This window comes from Caretta caretta, chromosome 13 (genome assembly GCF_965140235.1).
Source record: "Caretta caretta isolate rCarCar2 chromosome 13, rCarCar1.hap1, whole genome shotgun sequence".
Lineage (NCBI taxonomy): Eukaryota > Metazoa > Chordata > Testudines > Cheloniidae > Caretta > Caretta caretta.
In genome coordinates, this window is record NC_134218.1 from 33328171 (window position 1) to 33349465 (window position 21295).

Consider the following 21295-nt stretch of genomic DNA (forward strand, 5'->3'; position numbering starts at 1 on the left):
CGATCACGTCATAGTTCTTTGACATCACCAGGACCTCCAGTACTCCCTGCTTGTTTCTAAGGCTTTGTGCATTTGTATATAAGCACTTGAGATAACCTGTTGATCGCCCCTCATTCCCAGTATGAGGCAGGAGCCCTCCCCTCACAGACATTCCTGCCTGTGCTTCCTCCCGGTATCCCGCTTTCCCACTTACCTCAGGGCTTTGGTCTCCTTCCCCCGGTGAACCTAGTTTAAAGCCCTCCTCACTAGGTTAGCCAGCCTGCTCGCGAAGATGCTCTTCCCTCTCTTCGTTAAGTGGAGCCCGTCTCTGCCTAGCACTCCTTCTTGGAACACCATCCCATGGTCGAAGAATCCAAAGCCTTCTCTCCGACACCACCTGCGTAGCCATTCGTTGACTTCCACGATTCGACGCTCCCTACCTAGGCCTTTTCCTTCCACGGGGAGGATGGATGAGAACACCACTTGCGCCTCCAACTCCTTTATCCTTCTTCCTAGAGCCACATAGTCCGCAGTGATCCGCTCAAGGTCATTCTTGGCAGTATCATTGGTGCCCACGTGGAGAAGCAGGAAGGGGTAGCGATCCGAGGGCTTGATGAGTCTCGGCAGTCTCTCCGTCACATCGCGAATCTTAGCCCCCGGCAAGCAGCAGACTTCTCGGTTTTCCCGGTCAGGGTGGCAGATAGATGACTCAGTCCCCCGGAGGAGAGAGTCCCCGACCACCACCACCCGCCTTCTCCTCTTGGGAGTGGTGGTCGTGGAACTCCCAACCTCAGGACAGCGCATCTCATGCCTTCCAACCAGCGGAGTCTCCTTCTGCTTTCTCCCCCCAGACATATCATCTGGTCCACTCTCCGCAACGATACCTGTGGAGAGAACATGAAAGCGGTTAGTTACCTGTGTCTGTGTTACTGGAACCCGGACATTCCGCTTACCTCTTCTGGAGGTCACATGTTGCCAAGCTTCTTCACTGGCCTCTTGGCTCCTCTGTGCAACCTGCTCTATATCTGTAGAGCTTTGTGCCCCTAGAAGCCTATCCTGAGTTTTGTCCAGAAAATCCTCAGTTTCCCGTTTCAGAAAATCCCCTTCTGATGGTGAAGAAAGTGTCTACATTATGGTGCTACAGCTATTCCATAGCTGTGCTGGCCGAGCCCCCTCGTCTAGACACCGCATACGCTGACAGAAAGAGTTTTTCTGCTGGTGTAGGAACAGCACCTCCCAAATGATGTTAGCCGTGCAGAGAGTACCCTCTTCTGTCCACATCGCTGTGTCTAAACCAAAGGTTTTCTTGGCATAGCAATATTGCTTGGGGTGTGGTTAAGGGTAGGCCATGGCTTTGATCACATGCTCTGTCTGACTTGGGAAGTGGTCACCTGACAAAGGGGATGGGAGGTTAGAGAGTCTCTCACCAGTTAGTTGAAAGAGAGAGTAGAAGGACACTGACTGCAGGGGTCAGAGATAGAGATTCAATTCAATTCAGAGAAGGAGGCATGAGCTACAGGAATGGGAATCCTAGGTACCATAAAGGACTCTGGCCCAAGTCCTAAGAATGCCCCAGATGGGTGAGGAAACTGAAGCAGGGAAATATGCGTAAGTTTTCTACTGTTTTGTTCAACACAGTGTATTTCTCATTCAATCTAGGTAAAGAGTAATTGTGTTTAGAGGCCTTCGCAAAGCCTGTGCATCTGTTTGCTTTATCTTTCATCTGCCCCTGGAGCAGTGAACTGTAAACTGAGAGCACCTACGTGGGTGGATCTTTGGGATGGGGGGGTCCTTGACCTACTAGGGCATCTGGGGCAGCAGCACTGGTCCTCGGGGACTAAGGTAACTGGGTCATGTCATTCCATTTCCATGACGGGTTAGAAAGCAGAAACCATGCTACAGCCTGCTGAGATCCGGGAAAGCTTAATGCACACATGGCTACAGTACTGGGACCCAACCCAGCTGCCTGGCGAATATCCAATTTTGGTTCCAAACAAACCAATTTTTTCCTCTTTTTTTGAGTCAGCCACTGAACCAAAATCAATTTTTCGCTCCGTTCTAATCTTCAGGCACCTTATTATCTATAAGGCCTGGCCCTAAGTGACTTATAAATACAAGTCCAACTGGCAGGTAGATGATTTAGGTAATAATATGTATTATCCACACCATATATATGTTAGTGTGCATTAAGCGCAAATAATATTAAGCACAAATAATACAGCATAGCCTAAATTGGCCTACGCCTTAACTATACCCAATTCTCTTATTCTAAGTATCCCATAACAGCCTGCATTATCAAAAGTCAGCTTTGGCTGAAGTATATTGTATAGTTGCCCAGATCAGGATAGATGATAATTTTAGCATAGTGACAGCTAGGGAGTTATTTTCACAGGTGTGTACTGGAATGACCCAGACAGGACAAGACATATGTCTGTTCTGCCCTAGTACAGGCCTAGCAGATGCTTTCATGCCCTTTGGTGCTTGAAATGCATCTCTTCAGACCAAGGAGATAATGGGTACACCATAGAAAGCTGAGACTGAAGCAGCTACCAGAAGCTCTCCGCTACCAGAAGCTCTCCTGTCCCACCGCTCCCGCCCTGCGGAGATGGGGTACATGGGCAGGGGGGAGTGAGGGAGGGGGACACCCTGACATCAGCACTCCCCTTGCCCCCCCTGCTCTGCACAGCAAACAGCAGAGTGCCAGGAGCCGCTTGCAAGGGGCTACTCTGAAACCTGTCATTATGCAAGGCACTATATAGTCATGTGTCCCAGTTCCCTCAGCCTCTCCCATCCTTATTCAAGATGTGGGCATACTCTGCATTTATATAGATGCTGTATGATATTTTCTGTCTTATTATCTATTCCTTTCTTAATGATTCCCAACTTTCTGTTACCTTTTTTGACTGCCACTGCACATTGAGTGGATGTTTTCAGAGAACTATCCACAGTGACTCCAAGATGTCTTTCTTGAGTGGAAACTGCTAATTTAGACCCCGTCATTTAGTATGTATAGTTGGGATTATGTTTCCCAATGTGCATTACTTTGCACTTATCAACATTGAATTTCATCCACCATTTTGTTTCCCAGTCACCCAGTTCTGAGAGAGCCTTTTGTAACTCTTCGCCGTCTGCCTGTCACTTAACTATTTTGAGTAGTTTCCTATCAACTGCAAATTTTGCCACCTCACTGTTTACCTCTTTTTCCAGACCATTTATGAATATGTTGAATAGGACTGGTTCCAGTACAGAACCCTGGGGGACACCACTATTTACCTCTCTCTATTCTGAAAACTTACCATATATTCCTACCGTTTGTTTCCTATCTTTTAACCCGTTACTAATCCATGAGAGGACCTTCCCTATTATCCCATGACAGCTTACTTTGCTTAAGAGCCTTCAGTCAGGGACCTTATCAAAGGCTTTCTGAAAATTTAAGTACACTATATCCACTGTCCTCACAGTTGTTGACCCCCTGAACGAATTCTAGTAGATTAGTGAGGCATGATTTCCCTTTACAAAAACGGTGTTGACCCTTTCTCAGAAAATTACGTTAATCTATGTGTCTGACAATTTTGTTCTTTACAATAGCTTCAGCTAGTTTTCCTGGTACTGAAGTCAGGCTTCTACTTGCCTGGATCACCTCTGGATCCCTTTTTAAGAATTGGTGTCAAACTAGCTATCCTCCAGCCATCTGGCACAGAGACTTATTTAAATGATAGGTTACAGACTACAGTTAGTAGTTCTGCAATTTCTCTTTAATTTATCAATTTGTCCCAAAACCTCCTCTCATGACACCTCAATCTGGAACAGTTCCTCAGATTTGTCGCCTAAAAGGAATGGTTTGGGAATCTCCCTCACATCCTCAGCTGTGAAGACCAATTGAAAAAAATCATTTAGTTTCTCTGCAATGTCCTTCTCATCCTTGAGTGGTCCTTTAGTATCTCGGTCATCCAGTGGCCCCACAGTTTGTTGAGCAGGTTTCCTGCTTCTGATGTATTTAAAACATATTTTTTCTATTACTTTTTGAGTCTTTGGCTAGCAGTTTTTCAAATTCTTTTTTTCCTTCCTAATTATATCTGTACACTTCATTTGCCAGAGTTTATGCTCCTTTCTCTTTTCTCTCTAGGATTTAGCTCCCACTTATTAAAGGATGCTATTTTGCCTCTCACTGCTTCTTTTACTTTGTTGTTTATCCACGGTGGCACCTTTTTCTTTCTCTTACTATATTTTTTAATTTGGGGTATACATTCAATTTGAGCCTCTATTATGGTGCCTTTAAAAAGTTTCCATGCAGCTTGCAGGGATGTCACTTTTGGTGCTGTACCTTTTAATTTCTGTTTAACTGAACCTCCTCATTTTTGTGTAGTTCCCCTTTTATGATATTCACTGCTAAAGTGTTGGGCTGCTGTGATGTTTTCCCTGCCACGGGGATGTTAAATTTCATTATATTATGGTCACAATTATCAAGAGGTTCAGCTATATTCACTTTTTGGACCAGATCCTGTGCTCCACTTAGGACTAAATGAAGAATTGCCTCTCCTCTTGTGGGATCCAGGACTAGCTGCTCCAAGAAGCAGTCATTTAAGGTGACAAGGAACTTTATCTCTGCGTCCCGTCCTGAGGTGATATTTACCAGTCAATATCAGAATAATTGAAATCCCCCATTACTATTGAGTTTTTATTTTAATTTTCCCTCTAATCTCTCTGAGCATCTCACAGTCTTTCTTCTAGCATTGGTATATAAGCACTTAAAATCTTGTCACTTTTTAGCTGTCTGCCATTACATGATGTAATTGAATGTGCCTTTTTACATTTGACTCTTTCTCATCAGATCCTACCTGTATTTTACCATCTTCCATCCTTTCCTCCTTACTAGGACATAGAGAGTCTCCATTAATAGACTCTCCCCTAAGAGATGTCTCTGTCCAAACCATGTGCTCCTCTGCACCTGTCAGCTTTCCCCCAGCCCTTAGTTTACCTCTCTTACCTTTTTAATTTTAAGTGCCAACCTCTTAAGGATAGGAGTCTTCCTCTGTTTATTGACAACGTCACTTTTCCAGTGGAGAGATGCAGTGGCACGAGGTTACCTGCTCCAAGTTTCCGCCAGTGTAACCGACAGCACAACCTGACTGCGTGTACTCCATCAATATTTAATGATTTTCTGTTTCTAGGTACATATTATGGAGAAAGCAGAAGTAAGAAATCAAATGCCCATTGTGGAGTTCATCCTCTTAGGATTTGGGAATGTCCCTGAACTGCTCATAAGACCTGACTTTCCTCCCCCACCTAAATAAAAAGAAAGGAATGAATTAAAATGAATAGGAAACGAGACCAAAATCACTAGAAAACTTTTCAAATCTCAGCCTAGATTGTGTCACACGGGCCTCCCTCATCACAGACAGCAATACGCTATACACCTAAAAATATTTACCACCCAAGTTTGACAAAAATGAATTAAAGAATAAAATCTCACTGAGACTCCCTGGTATTTTTGTTCTTCCTCCCAATTTTTGGGCCATGTGTTTTGCCAAAAAATATCATGATTCCCCTGCTCTCCTTGAAACTGGTTAGGTGTCCATTGCTATCCTGACCACTCATCCCACCCTCCTGCTGTCCCCTGATGCAGGGCCATGTGGGGTTCATAGACAGGGGTATGTACAGTTTGTGGCCTCATGTATCAGGCTTTGTTTGGATGGAGAGTTGATTTGGTCAGCTCGAAGTGATTCATGAATTTAACTCAAATTAACTGAATACTTTCAGCAAATATCAATCCAGATCTTTCAGGACTTAGATGCTGGGCAGCAACCCGGCCTGTTATAACATTTAACCTGACGGTTAGAGCACTCATGTGGAGTGTGTATGTGCGTGTGTGGAACACCCACGTTCAATATCCCCCCTGCCTGATGCGGAGCTGGAGTCTTCAGTCTCCCGCACTGGAATACTCTCTGCACGAGTTCACTCTCTCTTGCTCCTGTTAAAGTGGTTCCGTTTGGTATAAATAATTAAATAATCATTGAAAGAGGGAGTTGAACCTTGATCTCTTGTAGCTAAAATGTGCATCTTAACTACCAGGCTACAGAGTCATCCTTGGACTTGCTTTCAAGCTCAATGACTATTGTGGTAAACCCAGGACAAACAGCTACAAAAGGGGGGTAGTAACTAGTACTAGGGGATGAAAAGATATCCACTGAGGAGAGATAACCAGGGGGCAATAAGGTTCAGCTGGAAAAGGGGTTGCTAGGGTACCAATTAGGTTCAGCTGACTCCAACTACTTGGGACCTTTTTAAACCCTCCCCTGGGTGGAAGGAGGGGAGAGTGAGAGGAGCGAGGAAGCTGCCAGTAGGCTGTTTGCAGCAAGACACCAGACCTTTCCAGTAGGGAGGCTGCACTCGATCCCCACAAGGGAAGGAAAACAAGCACAAGGGACTGACTGAGGAGAGGAGTAGCAGGACCCTGTGCCACCTATAAGGGTTCATCTTGCCCCAAACCTGAGTTTCCAAGGCTAAGAAGGACTGAGCCTACTGAGGCAAACAAGGTATTTTGCCACACTATTCATTCTCATCTTGAATGACACTGACTAGTCATTGGGCTAGGACAAGCAAGTGAGAATGACTTCATAGCTTGGTGGTAAGGCTTTTGTTTTCCATAACTGCCAGAGAAATGAAAAATCATTGGTTCACTGAGCTCTAATTGTCATCTTCTGCCACAGAACATCTGGCAGGTCAGAAATACACGCTGAATGGGTTATCCATCAAAGGTTGTGTGTCCTGTGGTTAAGACATAGGTATGAGAATCATGAATCTTCGTGTCTCTTCCTAGATCAGCCACCTCTCCCTGTAGGCCAGAAAGTTTGTCACAAAGAAATTCATCCTTATCCAGAGTGTAGCGTATTGAAAACTGTGTTAAAATTACAAGCTATCATTCTGAGTGTAAGGGGTTTTTCTGGTCCTGCTTGCAGATGTGGAGCTCTGTACGGAAACATATGCTCTGGTTGTTGTGAGTCATTCTGCAGCCTCCCAGCCTAGAGTTAGGCCTCTTTGTTTGAGGGAGCAGCCTGCTTTGTCTCTCAGTTTTTGTGTCGTATGGGTCTGAATTCTATGAAATATAGTAATGTTACATTGCAACCTTCAAGCAAGACTGTTTTATGTTTTTATCTGACTGTGAACATAACACAGATGCATGGAAAAAGAGGTTGGGAAATGGGATTTTTTTCTCACGGGGGGGTTGTTTTTAAGCACAATACAAAAAAGGTGACTTACAGCTGGTCAAAAGTCAGTGTTTTTTTTTGCAGCAATTGTGAATAACTTTTTTTGTTGAAAAACTAAAACAGTTCTGTTTTTCTGCAACCACAAACCATAATGTTTGGGCTGAAGATTGTGGAGGACTAACAATTTTGGGATGGAAACTAAACACTTAGCAGCTGAAAACTGATTTTGTTTGTTTGTTTCTTTGTATCTGACTTATTATTATTTATTTGGAGGTTGTCTATTTCTGACAAAAAAAATTAGAATGTTTGAGGAAAGCCAACACAAATGTTCATTTTACTGAAAACCTATTTTCTTGAAAAGAAAAATTGATGGAACAATGTCAACACTCCTGATGTGAACAATAACTGATTTTCCAAAGCGTCTGAGTGACTTAGGAATGTACATCCCAATCAAAGTCCATTGAAACTGCGCACTTAAACACTTAGGGATGTGTCTACACAGCAAAGAAAAACCCTGTCTGGCCTGTGCCGCTGACTTGGGCTGAGGGGAGGTTTCATTGCTGTGAAGCCATTCAGGTTTGGGCTGCAGCCCGAGCTCTGGGCCCTCCCACATCACAGGGTCCTAGATCCCACGTTCCTCGAGTCTACACCGCAATGAAACAGCTCCGCAGCCCAAGCCCCATGATCTTGAGTCAGCTGGCACGGGGCAGCTGTGGGTTTTCTTTGCTGCATAGACATAGCCTTAGGCACTTTGGGGAATCCTCCCCAACATCTCTTGCTTTTCAACCCCAAGAGTAAAATCCCCCATTTTAGTGTAGGGTTTCAGAAGCACTCAGTGCAGACCTAACTCTGTGTCTTTGATAGTATTTAAGCACGTTTGCAAATCCCACATCTACCTACAAATTGAATTGTTATTATGTTTCTGTTAAGCAGTAACACAGAAAACTGAACAGGTCGGTGAACTACAAATAAAGAAACAGATTCAGAGTAAGTGCTTCCGACTCCTCAGGCAGTGCTATTCAGCCATATCACTATTACTATTATTCTTACTATCCTAGTACCTTGGCACACCATTGTGCTAGGTGCTGTACAAACAGAGAACAAAAAGCCAGTCCCTGCTGCAAAGATTGTACAATCTAAGTAATCCCAGTTTAATTGGACAGTTTGCTCTTGCTCCTTTTCATTTGGCAGGAGAAGCTGAAAGCTGCTAGAGATTACTAGGGAATCAGGCCATAAAATTAAGATAAATGAAATGATATCTACGTATATGGAGGCCAGGGTTGCAGGCCCATCCTTAAGGCTGATATCCATTTTGTATTTAAGACACGGATTTTGTCCTTGTTATCCCAGGACAAAATAACCTGTGCAGGAGAATTTTATCGTGGGTGTCAAATCACAGAAGAAATGGCTACTTTCACTGGGACCAGAAAAATGAAGGCACAAGATGATGATGAGGAGAATTATATACTAATCCTGGAGCTGCTAAGCCTGGAGCCAACTGCTAAATGGGTACAGGCCTTGAAGTCTATGAGAGGTGCACAGTGCAATGGGTTCCCTACAGGAAACGCTCTGTAGTTGCCAAGTACCCAAGGAAATATTATTCTGTGATATAGGCTCTGACAGAAAATATTATTATTCTCAGTCGGGCAATACATCAGCATCTGGGGTATGATGGAGGATGTTTAACAGGTCTCCAAGCAGAACAAATTTCCCAGGACCACAGGCGTGTGAAGGTGGTGATGAACGACAACTAAGGTGGAAAGGTAGATGATGAGAAACACCAGGAAGAGTAGGATCTGCATCTCATAGGGGTTCTTAGATCCCATCAGTGTGAAAGTGGTGATGGATGTTTGGTTTCCTCTTCCTTTACTGAGCATCTAGCTAAATGAAATAAATGAGAATCAAGTGGAGATTATAAAATAGAAGCAAAATGTAGTATCACCTGTATAATTTTAATGTGTTCACAAATATCTCACTGTTACATTATTCTTCCCTTATATGTTTGCCATCTTCACATCACTTAGATTTTAGGGGCCAGAATTTTCACAGATACCATTGTCATCATATAGTCTGACCTCCAGCATAACACAGGACAGAAACATAGAATCATAGAATAACAGAGTTGGAAGGGACCTCTGGAGGCCATCTAGTCCAACCCCCTGCCCAGAGCAGGACCAATCCCAACTAAATCATCCCAGCCAGGGCTTTGTCAAGCCTGACCTTAAAAACTTCTAAGGAAAGGGATTCCACCACCTCCCTAGGTAACAAATTCCAGTGTTTTACCACCCTCGTAGTGAAAAAGTTTTTCCTAATATCCAACCTAAATCTCCCCCACTGCAACTTGAGACCATTACTCCTTGTCCTGTCATCTGCTATCACTGAGAATAGTCTAGATCCATCCTCTTTGGATCCACCTTACAGGTAGTTAAAAGCAGCTATCAAATCCCCCCTCATTCTTCTCTTCCATAGACTAAACAATCCCAGTTCCCTCAGTCTCTCCTCATAAGTCATGCGTTCCAGACCCCTAATCATTTTTAAAAAAGAAAAGGAGTACTTGTGGCACCTTAGAGACTAACCAATTTATTTGAGCATGAGCTTTCGTGAGCTACAGCTCACTTCATCAGTTGTAGCTCACGAAAGCTCACGAAAGCTCATGCTCAAATAAATTGGTTAGTCTCTAAGGTGCCACAAGTACTCCTTTTCTTTTTGCAAATACAGACTAACACGGCTGTTCCTCTGAAACTAATCATTTTTGTTGCCCTTCGCTGGACTCTCTCCAATTTCTCCACATCCTTCTTGTAGTGTGGGGCCCAAAACTGGACACAGTACTCCAGATGAGGCCTCACCAGTGTTGAATAGAGGGGAACGATCACGTCCCTCCATCTGCTGGCAATGCCCCTTCTTATACACCCCAAAATGCCCTTGGCCTTCTTGGCAACAAGGGCACACTGTTGACTCATATCCAGCTTCTCGTCCACTGTAACCCCTAGGTCCTTTTCTGCAGAACTGCTGCCTAGCCATTCGGTCCGTAGTCTGTAGCGGTGCCTTGGATTCTTCCGTCCTAAGTGCAGGACTCTGTACTTGTCCTCGTTGAACCTCATCATATTTCTTTTGGCCCAATCCTCCAATTTGTCTAGGTCCCTCTGTATTCTATCCTTACCCTCCAGCGTATCTACCACTCCTCCCAGTTTAGTGTCATCCGCAAATTTGCTGAGGGTGCAATCCACACCATCCTCCAGATCATTTATGAAGATATTGAACAAAACCGGCCCCAGAACCAACCCTTGGGGCACTCCGCTAGATACCGGCTGCCAACTAGACATGGAGCCATTGATCACTACCTGTTGAGCCCGACAGAGAACTGCCCCAAAATAATTCCTTTTGGAACTTTTAAAGGTATTTAGGCACCTAGTGGGATTTTTCAAATCATCTAGGGACACCTAAATTTTAATAGCTGTTAAGCACCTGGACGCTTTTGCAAAGGCAGCAAGTCTCCTAAATACATCCTGATGATGATGATGATGATTTAGGGTAAAATTCACAGGGCCAGCAAAAGGTCTTTGTAACCCAATGGTCAGTGTGTGTACCTGATCTTCAGAGGATATGAGTCGGTTACTGTCATAGCTAAGCAGACTTGGCACTTTAGAGCAACTTGTAATAGTTTAAACTTTTTAGCTCTGTGGGTCTCAGTTTCAAACCCCAGTGGGTTGGCTAAGATGATGGCCATTTCACATGCATCACATAAGTCCAACCTAATTGGCAAGGACTGGAGAACATAAAAGAGAAATCAGAAATTTTGAAAGCTGCCTAATGGAATTGGGTGTCCAAATCCCCTAAGCATCTTTGTACATTGCAGCCTCAGGGTGAAATTAACTGAAAATCACTTCAGTCCCACCCAACCTCTAATTTGAGGATTTAAGGGAGATTTAAGTATAACAAAGGCCTTGTGCTGGTCCTGTGCACAGCAGTGAATTTCTCTCTTGTCTATTTAGTCTGGATTTTAATAGAGCCTAAGGGAGTTGGGCACTCAATGCCAGTGAACATTTTTAGTCTCCTTTGACAATCAGAGCCGGAGACTACAAAGTCTTTGGAGGCTGGGATTGTCTCACTATGTGTTTTTTCTAGAGCCTAACACAAGCGGTCCTTCATCCCTGCTGGAGCTTCTAGACACTAAAATCATCATCATCAATCATCATCTCAAAGGAGAACACAAGGGAAAGATTTGACATCTTTCCTAGGCCAGATGAATGGAAATTCTGTAATTTGGGGTATGGAAAGCAATGCACATTCCTTGGTCAAAGTCACTCTCCAGATTTCTTTTACAGCAAAAATAAAAGAAAATCAGCACATTTTCTCTGCCCCTTCCTGCCAGAAATGCTGATGCAGGCTGTGTCTAAACCATATCTGGTTTAGGTATGTCTTTACAGATCTGAATCCAGACTGGTTAATTCTAACTGTTTTTTTTTCAACCAGCCATTCAAACTTTTGTGAAAATTCAAATTTTCAGACACTTTGGAAAAATTCAAGAATATTTTGCATTAACATTTTTTCACCATTTTTCAACCAAATTCATAGGAATTGAATATTCACATGTTAGGCAGCTCTAATATGCCTTATTGATTGATAGAGGGTGTGTATGGAGAAAGCGAGCCAGAGCACTATTTGGTTGTAGCCAGAGTACTCCCCATGGATGTGAGAGTCCCCCAGTTCAATTCCCCCATTCCGCCTGAAAGGGTGAAGTAATTTGACTTGTGATCTTCTATCTCCTATGTAAGTGACTCAACCACTGAGCTATGGGATATTCTGATGTGGGTTCCATCAATCTTTTCTGTGGAAGCTGTTCCAATGCCTAAGCCCTAAGGGCTAGATTTACAAAGGGGGCTCAGTGCTGCAATGGCCAACTTTAGGCACCCCGCAGCCTGGCGGAATCTAGAGCTCTGAGTCAGGCGCTCAGGGTGCTTATACAACGCAGGGGCAGTTAGGTACCTAAGAAAGTTGTTAACAAAGGCCAGCACGCTGAACGGGTAACTGCCTGAGCATCTTCACCCTGATGAGATTTGAAAGCATCCATGAGCTACAGATCCTGCTCTTCCCAGTGTTTCTCATCATCTACCTTTCCATCATGGCCATGAATTGCCAGATAGTAGCTTTCGCTGTAGTTGACCATCAGCTTCACACCCCCATGTATTTCTTCCTGGGGAATTTGTCCTGCTTAGATGTCTGCTACATATCCTTCATTACACCCCAGATGCTGAAGTATTTCCTGACAGGGGATAACACTGTTTCTGTTAGCTCCTGTTTCACGCAATTATATTTTTTGGGGGCTCTCAGTAGCTAGAGTGTTTCCTCTTATCAGCTATGTCTTACGATCTCTATTTGGCCATATGCGACCCATTGCTCTGTTCATCCCTCATGGACTTCAAGGCCGGCATCTAATTAGCGTCTGGGTCAGAGAGGCACGAGCAGCAGGTGGCGGTGGGGGGGTCTTGGGGGAAGGGGAGGTGCAGGAATGGGAAGAGGCAGAGCAGAGGTGGGAAGAGGAGCAGCATGGGTAGGGCCAGGGGGTGGAGAGGCACTCGTTCAGTGGCAGTACTCCAAAGGCAGCAGGACAGGGCTCCTCCAAAGGGAGGTGTGCTGCGTCCCATTTGGGGAGGCTTAGCCTCCCTTGGCCTAATATACCCCTGTCTCTGGTGAGAGAAACCTCTTTTGTGCCTTGTTGCCTCTGAGATCTGCACCAGAGACAGGCACCAGTCCATCCCTACAGTTCTTCAGAGGATGGGTTTGTGGCCACTGATTTCACAGATTCTTTGATCCTAGCTCCAGCCTTAGCACAGTGGGCAGATATAATGTACGTGGATGTTCTGGGGCTGTTTTTCTATGGATCCAGGTTCTTTCCCCTGCCTGTCAGGAGAGAAAAGATCAGCTTTGAGATCATAGACGCAATAGTTTGTAGGCAGCTGACTCTGGGATGACAGACATGGCAGCTTGTGGGTGGTAACACCAGGGATATGCATCACTATTGTAGGGGGAGATGCATAGAGACCATGCTGACAGGGAAGGTGAGATGTGCTTGCAGAGATTACATTTTTAAATGATAGATCCTTTTCTATTCTCAAGGGGTTTACAGGTATTTGCTGGGTATTTCAGAAGAGCCTAAGTCAGTTAGGAAGATAACAGCCCACAGGCCTATCACTGTCTGAGACCGTCGCATGATTAGTTCTGTGTCACTAGTCTTCTTCCATGGCAAGGGCTCTAAGTTGCCAAAACCTGCAATGCATTTTTTCTGCGGCAGGTTGGAGATGGAAAATGGACCAGAGAAGTGCCCAGATCTACATATAAAACCAGAGTGAAATTCCCACCGTGGACTTCTTTCAGTTAGAATCTTTCATGTTTTTAAGCTTTTGAATAACTTTAGTCTGGAATTTTCTCAGTCGGCCCATTTCAGAATTGTTCATGGAGTCACACATTCTGGGACCAGAAGAGGCCAGAGAATTTTCCCCAGAATAATTCCTACAGCTAGCTCTTCTTTTCTATAAGATCTATCTTGATTTACAAACTGTCAGTGTTGGAGAATCCACCACAACCGTGGTAAGTTGTTCCAATGGAGTTGGGCACCTAACTCCCTGAGAGCTGAGAGCACCTCCCATTTACATGAAGATCCTAAAATGCTTAAAGGTGACTTACTTCACAACAGATCAAGGTGTAGCCCACGCTGAACTAATGAGGCACCTCTCTACTGGCTAGAGCACATACAGAGCACATCTGCTACAGGCTTTGAATTAATGGCTCTGATCTTTTATCTCAGCCAGTAGACACTGATGTGTTTCTATTGAGAGGTTATGAGTTCAACCCTTGTATATGTCCCTCTCAAATTCCCACAGCAGCCTAAGAAATGCAGCAGCCTCTGGAATCTCTGAAGTCTAGATGAGGGAGTGATCATTCCCCCACTGCCTTCCACCCAAGTTCTCCACCTAATTACTTGCACGGCCCCAATCATCACGGTACCCATGTGCCTGACAATCCTTAATGAATTAACCTACCCAGACTCCTGCAATGTAGGGGAACTATTGCTAATCTCAATTAAGAGAGGAGGAGCAGAGACAGGGATTTTCAAAGGACCCGAGGAGTTTAAGCATCCAACTTCCAACAAAGATCAGCGGAGGTGGGCACCTAATCTTCTTCTGCCTTGAAAAGCCAAGACTGAGAGGAGGTGAGAGTTATCCGTAGTCACAGAAGTTGTCTGTAGCAAAGCAGAGACTGAACGCAGCTCCTGAGAGTCTAGTGCTCTACCTTCAACGCCATCTTCTCCAACTACTCAGACCAAGCTGAAGCCATCCTTTGTGGTCAAGGTTTTTAGAGACAATTGACATCCTTTTGCAAGACATGTCAACAGACTGCAGATGGGAAAATCTGTTTGTGGGAGCTTTTTTGCCCAATGGTTTTTCATCTGAAAATGTCAATCAAAATTAAAAAGAAAAGGAGTACTTGTGGCACCTTAGAGACTAACCAATTTATTTGAGCATAAGCTTTCGTGAGCTACAGTGCTCAAATAAATTGGTTAGTCTCTAAGGTGCCACAAGTACTCCTTTTCTTTTTGCGAATACAGACTAACACGGCTGTTACTCTGAAACCAATCAAAATTAACTTTTTCCTTTAATTTAAAGCAACATTTTCTTTTGAAAAGACTGTCATGACAGGAAAAAAAGGTTGGATGGAATCAAAATATTTAATGGGAAAATTGTTTTTTTTCAATTATTTCTTTTTGCTTTTTCATGAGAAATTTTCAAAATATAATGAAGCTTTTCATTTCACTTGGATACAAAATTTTCACTTCTTACACTTTTGCATGGTGAATTGTGAGAGAAAGTCAAACTTTCTCCCACTTTTCATACTTTCCTTTCCACAATTTTAGGGTGGAAAAGTGGGAGTTTTATTTTTATTTTTTAAAGGAGGGGAAAAAAGACTGAAAATCCAAAGCCTAAACATCGAAAAAAAAATGGAGAGGTCTAGAGCATCAAAGTTGAGGATGGATGAATGGACACTGTAAGGAACAGGGGCACTTTTGTAGAGCAAACCACTCCCTGTCACTCCCAGGACAAGTTCACCACTGGAGGAGTGAAGAGGGTCTGCTGAGTCAGGATTCTCCTGAATGCAGCTGAGCACACAGTGTTTAATTGAGAAAAAATATGAAAATTTCCAAACAAAATTTGTTTGCTAACATGGATTTAACAAAAATGTAATATCAGTCACTTAGGCTATGTCTACACTACTGCACCAGATCAACGCTCTGGGGATCAATGCACGGGGAGGGGGTCAATTTAGCCCGTCTACTGAAGAACCTGTCAGACCACAGATCGCTCTCCGGTGAACCCCAGTACTCGATCCTGAAAGAGAAGAGTAAGGTAAGTCGACGAGAGAGTGTCAACCTCAGCTATGCTGACTCCAGCTACATTATTAACGTAGCTGGAGTTGCATAACTTAGGTCAACTTACCATAGTAGAGTACACATAGCCTTAGAGCAGTGGTTCCCAAACTGGGGTTCGTGAACCCCTGGGGGTTTGCAGAACGTTACAGGGGGTTTTCCAGAAAAATGTCACTAATGGTGGCCAGAGGACCCCGGGCATTGGAGGCAGCAGGTGGGACCCAGTTGCAGGGCAGACAGCCCAAGCCCCAGGGAGAGCAGGGCCAGACAGTTGGGGCTGGCAGCCCGAGCCCTGCCCCCATCAACGGGGGAACCGGCAGCCCAAACCCCAGCACTCCGCACAGGGCTGGCAGCCCGAGCCCCAGGGAGACTGGGGCTGGGCAGCTGGGGCTGGCAGCCCTAGCCCCAGTGGTCAGCGGGACCTGCAGCCCGAGCTCAGTGGAGCTCAGTTGACTGTGGCGTCCAGCAGCAGGAGCCCCACAGTTGACTGTGGGGTCCAGCAGCAGGAGCCCCACGGAGTGCGGAGGAAATTTAAACTTAAATCCCTGGAAATATTCATTTTTAGGAGTGGGTTCATGAGATCTCAGAATTTAGAGAAAGGGGTTCACAGGCTGTTAAAGTTTGGGAACCACTGCCTTAGAGGGAGAAGTGGGTAGAATTACAAAAAGGCCATAACTGGCCATAACACAAAATGGACCAGTAGAATCTCACCACTACAATGGCTGAATTTGTGCTCCTGGGACTCACCCAGAGTCCTGAGTTACAGCATTTTTTTGTCATTGCCTTCTTCATAGTATATGTGACCACTTGGTTGGGAAATTTCACCATCATCACCACGGTGATCTCTGACCGCCGGCTCTCCACCTCTATGTACTTCCTCCAGGCCAACCTGGCTTTCCTAGATGTCAGTGACTCATCAGTCAATACTCCCAGATTACTGTTGTGTCTCCTCTCCCAGTGTAAAACTATCTCGTTCAATGCCTGCCTCCTCCAGATTTCTTCTTCCACTTCATAGGGGTCGCAATGGTATTTTTCCTTATAGGGATGGTAGTTGATTGGTATGTGGCCATCTACAAATAACTGAGATACTTGATTATCATGAACCGGAGTGTGTGTGTGGGGATAGTGGCACTGACGTGGCTGGCTGGATTTGCTCACTCTGCTGTTCAGATTGGACTGCTCCTCCAGCTACCATTCTGTGGGCTGAATGTCCTGGACAGTTTTTACTGTGATGTCCCACAGGTCATCAAACTGGCCTGCACTGACACCCATGTGATCAAGCAGAAGATGGTCTTCAATAGTGGAGTACTCCTTCTAACTGTATTCATCATTTTGCTCATTTCCTACATCATCATCTTAGTCCAGATCAGGTTGCATGTCACCGATGGGAAGTGCAAGTGTTTGTCCACCTGTGGAACCCAGATTACTGTGGTGTATTTAATGTTCATACCCACCATCTTCATCTATGCTCAGCCCTTCAAGAAGTTTGCCCTGGACAAAGTGGTTTCTGTCATTGACACAGTAATCACTCCAGTGCTGAACTCAATGATCCACACGCTGAGAAATGCTGAGATGAAAAAGGCCATCAAGAAACTGATGAGCAGATTCCTGTTCTCATGCAGGAAACTAAAAACATAATTTATTTTTGAATGATCATTTCTATTAGAAACTAGATCTTAACATATCAGAGAGGGGATGGATATGCCACATGAATTGTGTATCCTATCGAAAGAGATCACATCCTGCACACTATTACGTTGTGTGCATCAATAAATTATGGAACAAGGGCCATAATCTCCACTGAAATCTGTGGAGCCAGTTGGTGCAAATCAGCATAGCTCCATTGGAGTAAATGGATCATATCTCCAGCTGGTGTAAATCAATGTACAGTAGTTGCTGTGATGAAGTGAGGTTTTTTTCCACCTTGTTATGTTGCATGTGTCTTACTGTCCTATACTAATACTGTATGGACCTCAGTTTCCCTGTGTCTAGGTGGTGGGAATTGGGTGTGTGACTTTTGCCCTCAGGGCAGGTGAGGCTGCCCAGCTGTCTGCACATAGGCAACGGCTGGTGCCCTTCAGAACCTGAGATCCAGGAGGAGGATGAGACCAGGTGACACTGCCCGGGAAGCAGGACAAAGCCCGGGGGAGGAGCAACAGGCATGTTGGAGGTCAGGTAGTGGGGTTCAGGACATTTTGCGGTGTGGGACTGGAAGAGGGAGAGTCCAGGGTGTCTGTCCTGGGACCCTGCCCAAGATGAACTTGGCTGAAAGTCACTGATTTCTGTGCTAACAAGTTCTGTTCCATGCTGTGTACCTCTTGACTAATAAACCTTCCATTTTACAACATTGGTTGAGTCACAGCTGACAGAGGAGTTGGGATGCAGGGCCCTCTAGCTTTCCTAGGAGCCCCATCTGGGCAGACTCGCTGCGGGAAGCACCCGGTGTGGAAAGGGATGCTGAATGCTGTGAGGTCAGATCCAGGAAAGTCGAAGCTGTGCAAGCTTCTTGCCCTGGCGACAGTGTGCTCAGAGATGAGGCTCCCCCGGAGTCCTGGCTGGCTTCATATGGAGTAGTTCCAGAGCATCGGCCCGGTGACTCCATGACAGTTGCATTGGAGCCAATAGGCCATATCCCCAGCTGTAAACCTGCATAGCTCCATTGGAGTCAATGGGTCAGATCCCCAGCTGCTGCAATTCAGTGTGTTCCCTGAATATTTTCCAACAGCAGAGGATTTCACCCTGAGAAGTTTTGGTAAAAAAATATTCTATGAATATTTCCAGTACTGAAAATAAGATCATAGTCTTCTCAGGAGAAAAAAATTCAAATAAATTAAAATATATGTAATTTAAATAATTCTTAACTGGTAGGAGTCTTTTATTATAAAATGTTCCTCTAAATTAACTAGAAAATTCTAATATTTTATGGTTTATCCTTTTCTCTCTTGTACAATTATACAGCTTATTTATATTTCCCATGTGACAAGCTGGCAGTATGATTTATCTTTATTTTTACCAAGAATTAGTGGGATTGGATTGTTTGTTTGTTTTAACACAAACCTTCCATTTCTATTTCTATCTTTACAGGTTCAACTAAAGTTGTCTTTGACTATCTAATCCTAATGTAAAGGTGTATTTATAAATAAAGCTGGGCAATCTTTGTTCTTTAGTTGAAAAGGCTTTTGTTAATGTGTGTTTTTTTTTTTTAATTGACAATCGGGAAATAAAAATTTTCATACTTTTCCAGATTTTCAGAGGAAAAAAATTAAAAAATATTCTCTCATTTACTTCTTTAGGTTTTATTTTTTTCCCCACTTTTCTCCTTCCCTACTGCCCTTTTTCCTTAGAAAAAGAGGAGAAAGTAAAAAAGAGAACCAGGAGAGAAGTAGGGAAAAAAGGGAAAACTGACAAAAACAAAAACTAATAGTTATTAGATAAAAGTGCTATTAATACTACTACCACAAATAACTACTTTCCAAAACTTTTGCAATGAAATGTTTTTGAAATTGTTCCGTAATTTTCTGAATTTTTGTTTGTTTGTTTTCCAATCAGATCAAAATGTATAACTTTAAGTAGTTAAAATGCAGCTCCACTTGTAAAATCTAATTAAGTAACAAAAGACCTCTTTGTAATCCACAGACCTGCAATCCAGGGGTATCAGAGTTGGATTGTCAGGGTTAAAATAATTTTGACCCCTGCTAGCCCTGCAGACCCAGCAGAGCTCTGGGATGGTGGCTGGTTGCTATTTACAGCTGAAATATCAAGAGAATTATTAACTAATTTCCAGCCTATGAAACCTGTGAAAAACCACTGACTTATCAGGGATGCCCATGGCTGGAGATGGGACAATTGAGGGTGTGAGATGGGCTCTGAGGTTGCACTGAGCATTCTCCCTCTTAGGTGCTTGGCTGGCGGGTTTGAACATGCTCAGGGTCTAACAGATGGCCATATGTGGGCTCAGAAAGGAGATTTCCCCCAGTTCAGATTGTCAGCGAAGTTGGGGATTTTTCACCTTCCTCTGCAGCACTGGGTGATGGTCACTCACCAGGATTATCTGGGTATACTCAGTCATTTTCCTACCATTGAGGTGTCCTCCGTCATGGGTGCATCCCTGTCCCTCCTATTCTCTGCGTGTGGCACATAACAGCCTAGTCTCCTGTGGGCCGTAATACTTTGTTCCAATTTCAGTGGCTGGATTTAGCGTGAGGGCGCTGAGTGATGTTAGCAGCCTGGGCTACACAGGGAGTCAGACTAGATGATGTAGCAAACAAAACATGTTTGAACACAGCCAAATGCAAAGGTATTCATCAAGGAACAAGGAAGAAAGAGCTAAAGGCAGAACAGGAACCAGTGGCTGGAAGCTGAAGTCAGACAGATGTAATTTAGACACAAATTTTTAACATTAACCATCACAACACGCTACCAAGGGAAGTGGTGAATTCTCCATCTCTAGATGCCTTCAAATCCAGATGGGGTGCCCTTCTAGAAGATGTTGTGGGGCATAGGGGCCATTGAGTCCTCACCAGACCACAGTTTGGGTGGCTTCCCTTTTCTAGCACTCATTGACTCCTTCCCCTGCTTGGGGCATACCAGAGTGTCTCAAAACAAAAAACAGTGCAGGGAGGATCAAAGTAAATAAAGGGGAAAGGGGGGGGTTAGTCTCTTGGTCACTCCTTTGGGGCCCAGCTTGTCTGTAGGCTTTTTAGTGTCCTGCTAAAGATTAGAGTCCATCCTTAGACCCTCACACCACCTTTTTGTAACCTTCATTCTGTATCAGGGGCAGACCGTGTCAAGGGCAGCTGGGTCCATGACTCACTCTCCCTTTGCTGATCTGCCCTTATAGCCAGCTTTCTCCCAGCTATCTGCTCCTACTTGCCAACCCTTCCTGTGGCAGGCTTTTCCTTTTTGAATCCAGTCCTGCACGTCTCTGTCTAACACACCGTACCTCACTCTCCTCCCATATTTGGGAATATAGTCCAGGAATATGGACATAGACTTCTCTTGTTATAACTCACTTGACCCACTCCCCACCTGGAGGGGAAAGAAGCAGGAGCCTTTCTATTAATCATCCTCCGTATATTTCTTAAACAAGCACCTAAGTGACAAAGGGATGTAAGTCCCATTGACTTTTAATGAGACTTAGGCACTTTGGAAAACATTACCCAAGTGTTCTGATCACTCATTCCCACTTCCCTCTCAGAGCCAAGGAAAGAAATAAGGGGTTCTGACTACTACTATCCTTCTCAAAACACTTTATCATGTTCCCCTCCCAGGTAGAGAAGGAGACCCCAGGAGTCATGGGTTTTTCTCTCTCTCAGGAGTCAAGGAAACATCTAACTTTTCTCTGAGTCTCATATGTTTTCCAGCAACTCAACACTCAGTTAACTCCACACAAAGAAAACACTTGCAAAATTTAAATCCAAAAACTGAAACTTCTGTGAACTTTTTCATAATCCCACTTGGAATCAAAATGACATGTGCATAATGCCCAAGGTAGCATCTTTCTTGACCATGTCTAGTGAAACTCTGATGGATTCCAGAGGATTTTTCATCCTAATACCAGTGTTAGTGGAAGGGTCAGAAATGATATAATAAGATGACTTTTGAGGCTGATTCCTCTTTCAGCCTAATGTGACAGTCTGTATCCCTATGTTCACCCTTTTTACAAAACTAGAATGGATTTTGTACA

General features: G+C 44.2%; 1 pseudogene; it reads left to right on the forward strand.

Moving 5' to 3' along the window:
* Positions 1-16300: 16300 nt before the first annotated feature.
* On the forward strand, positions 16301-17247 carry LOC125622614 (olfactory receptor 4D2-like; annotated as a pseudogene).
* Positions 17248-21295: the final 4048 nt, after the last annotated feature.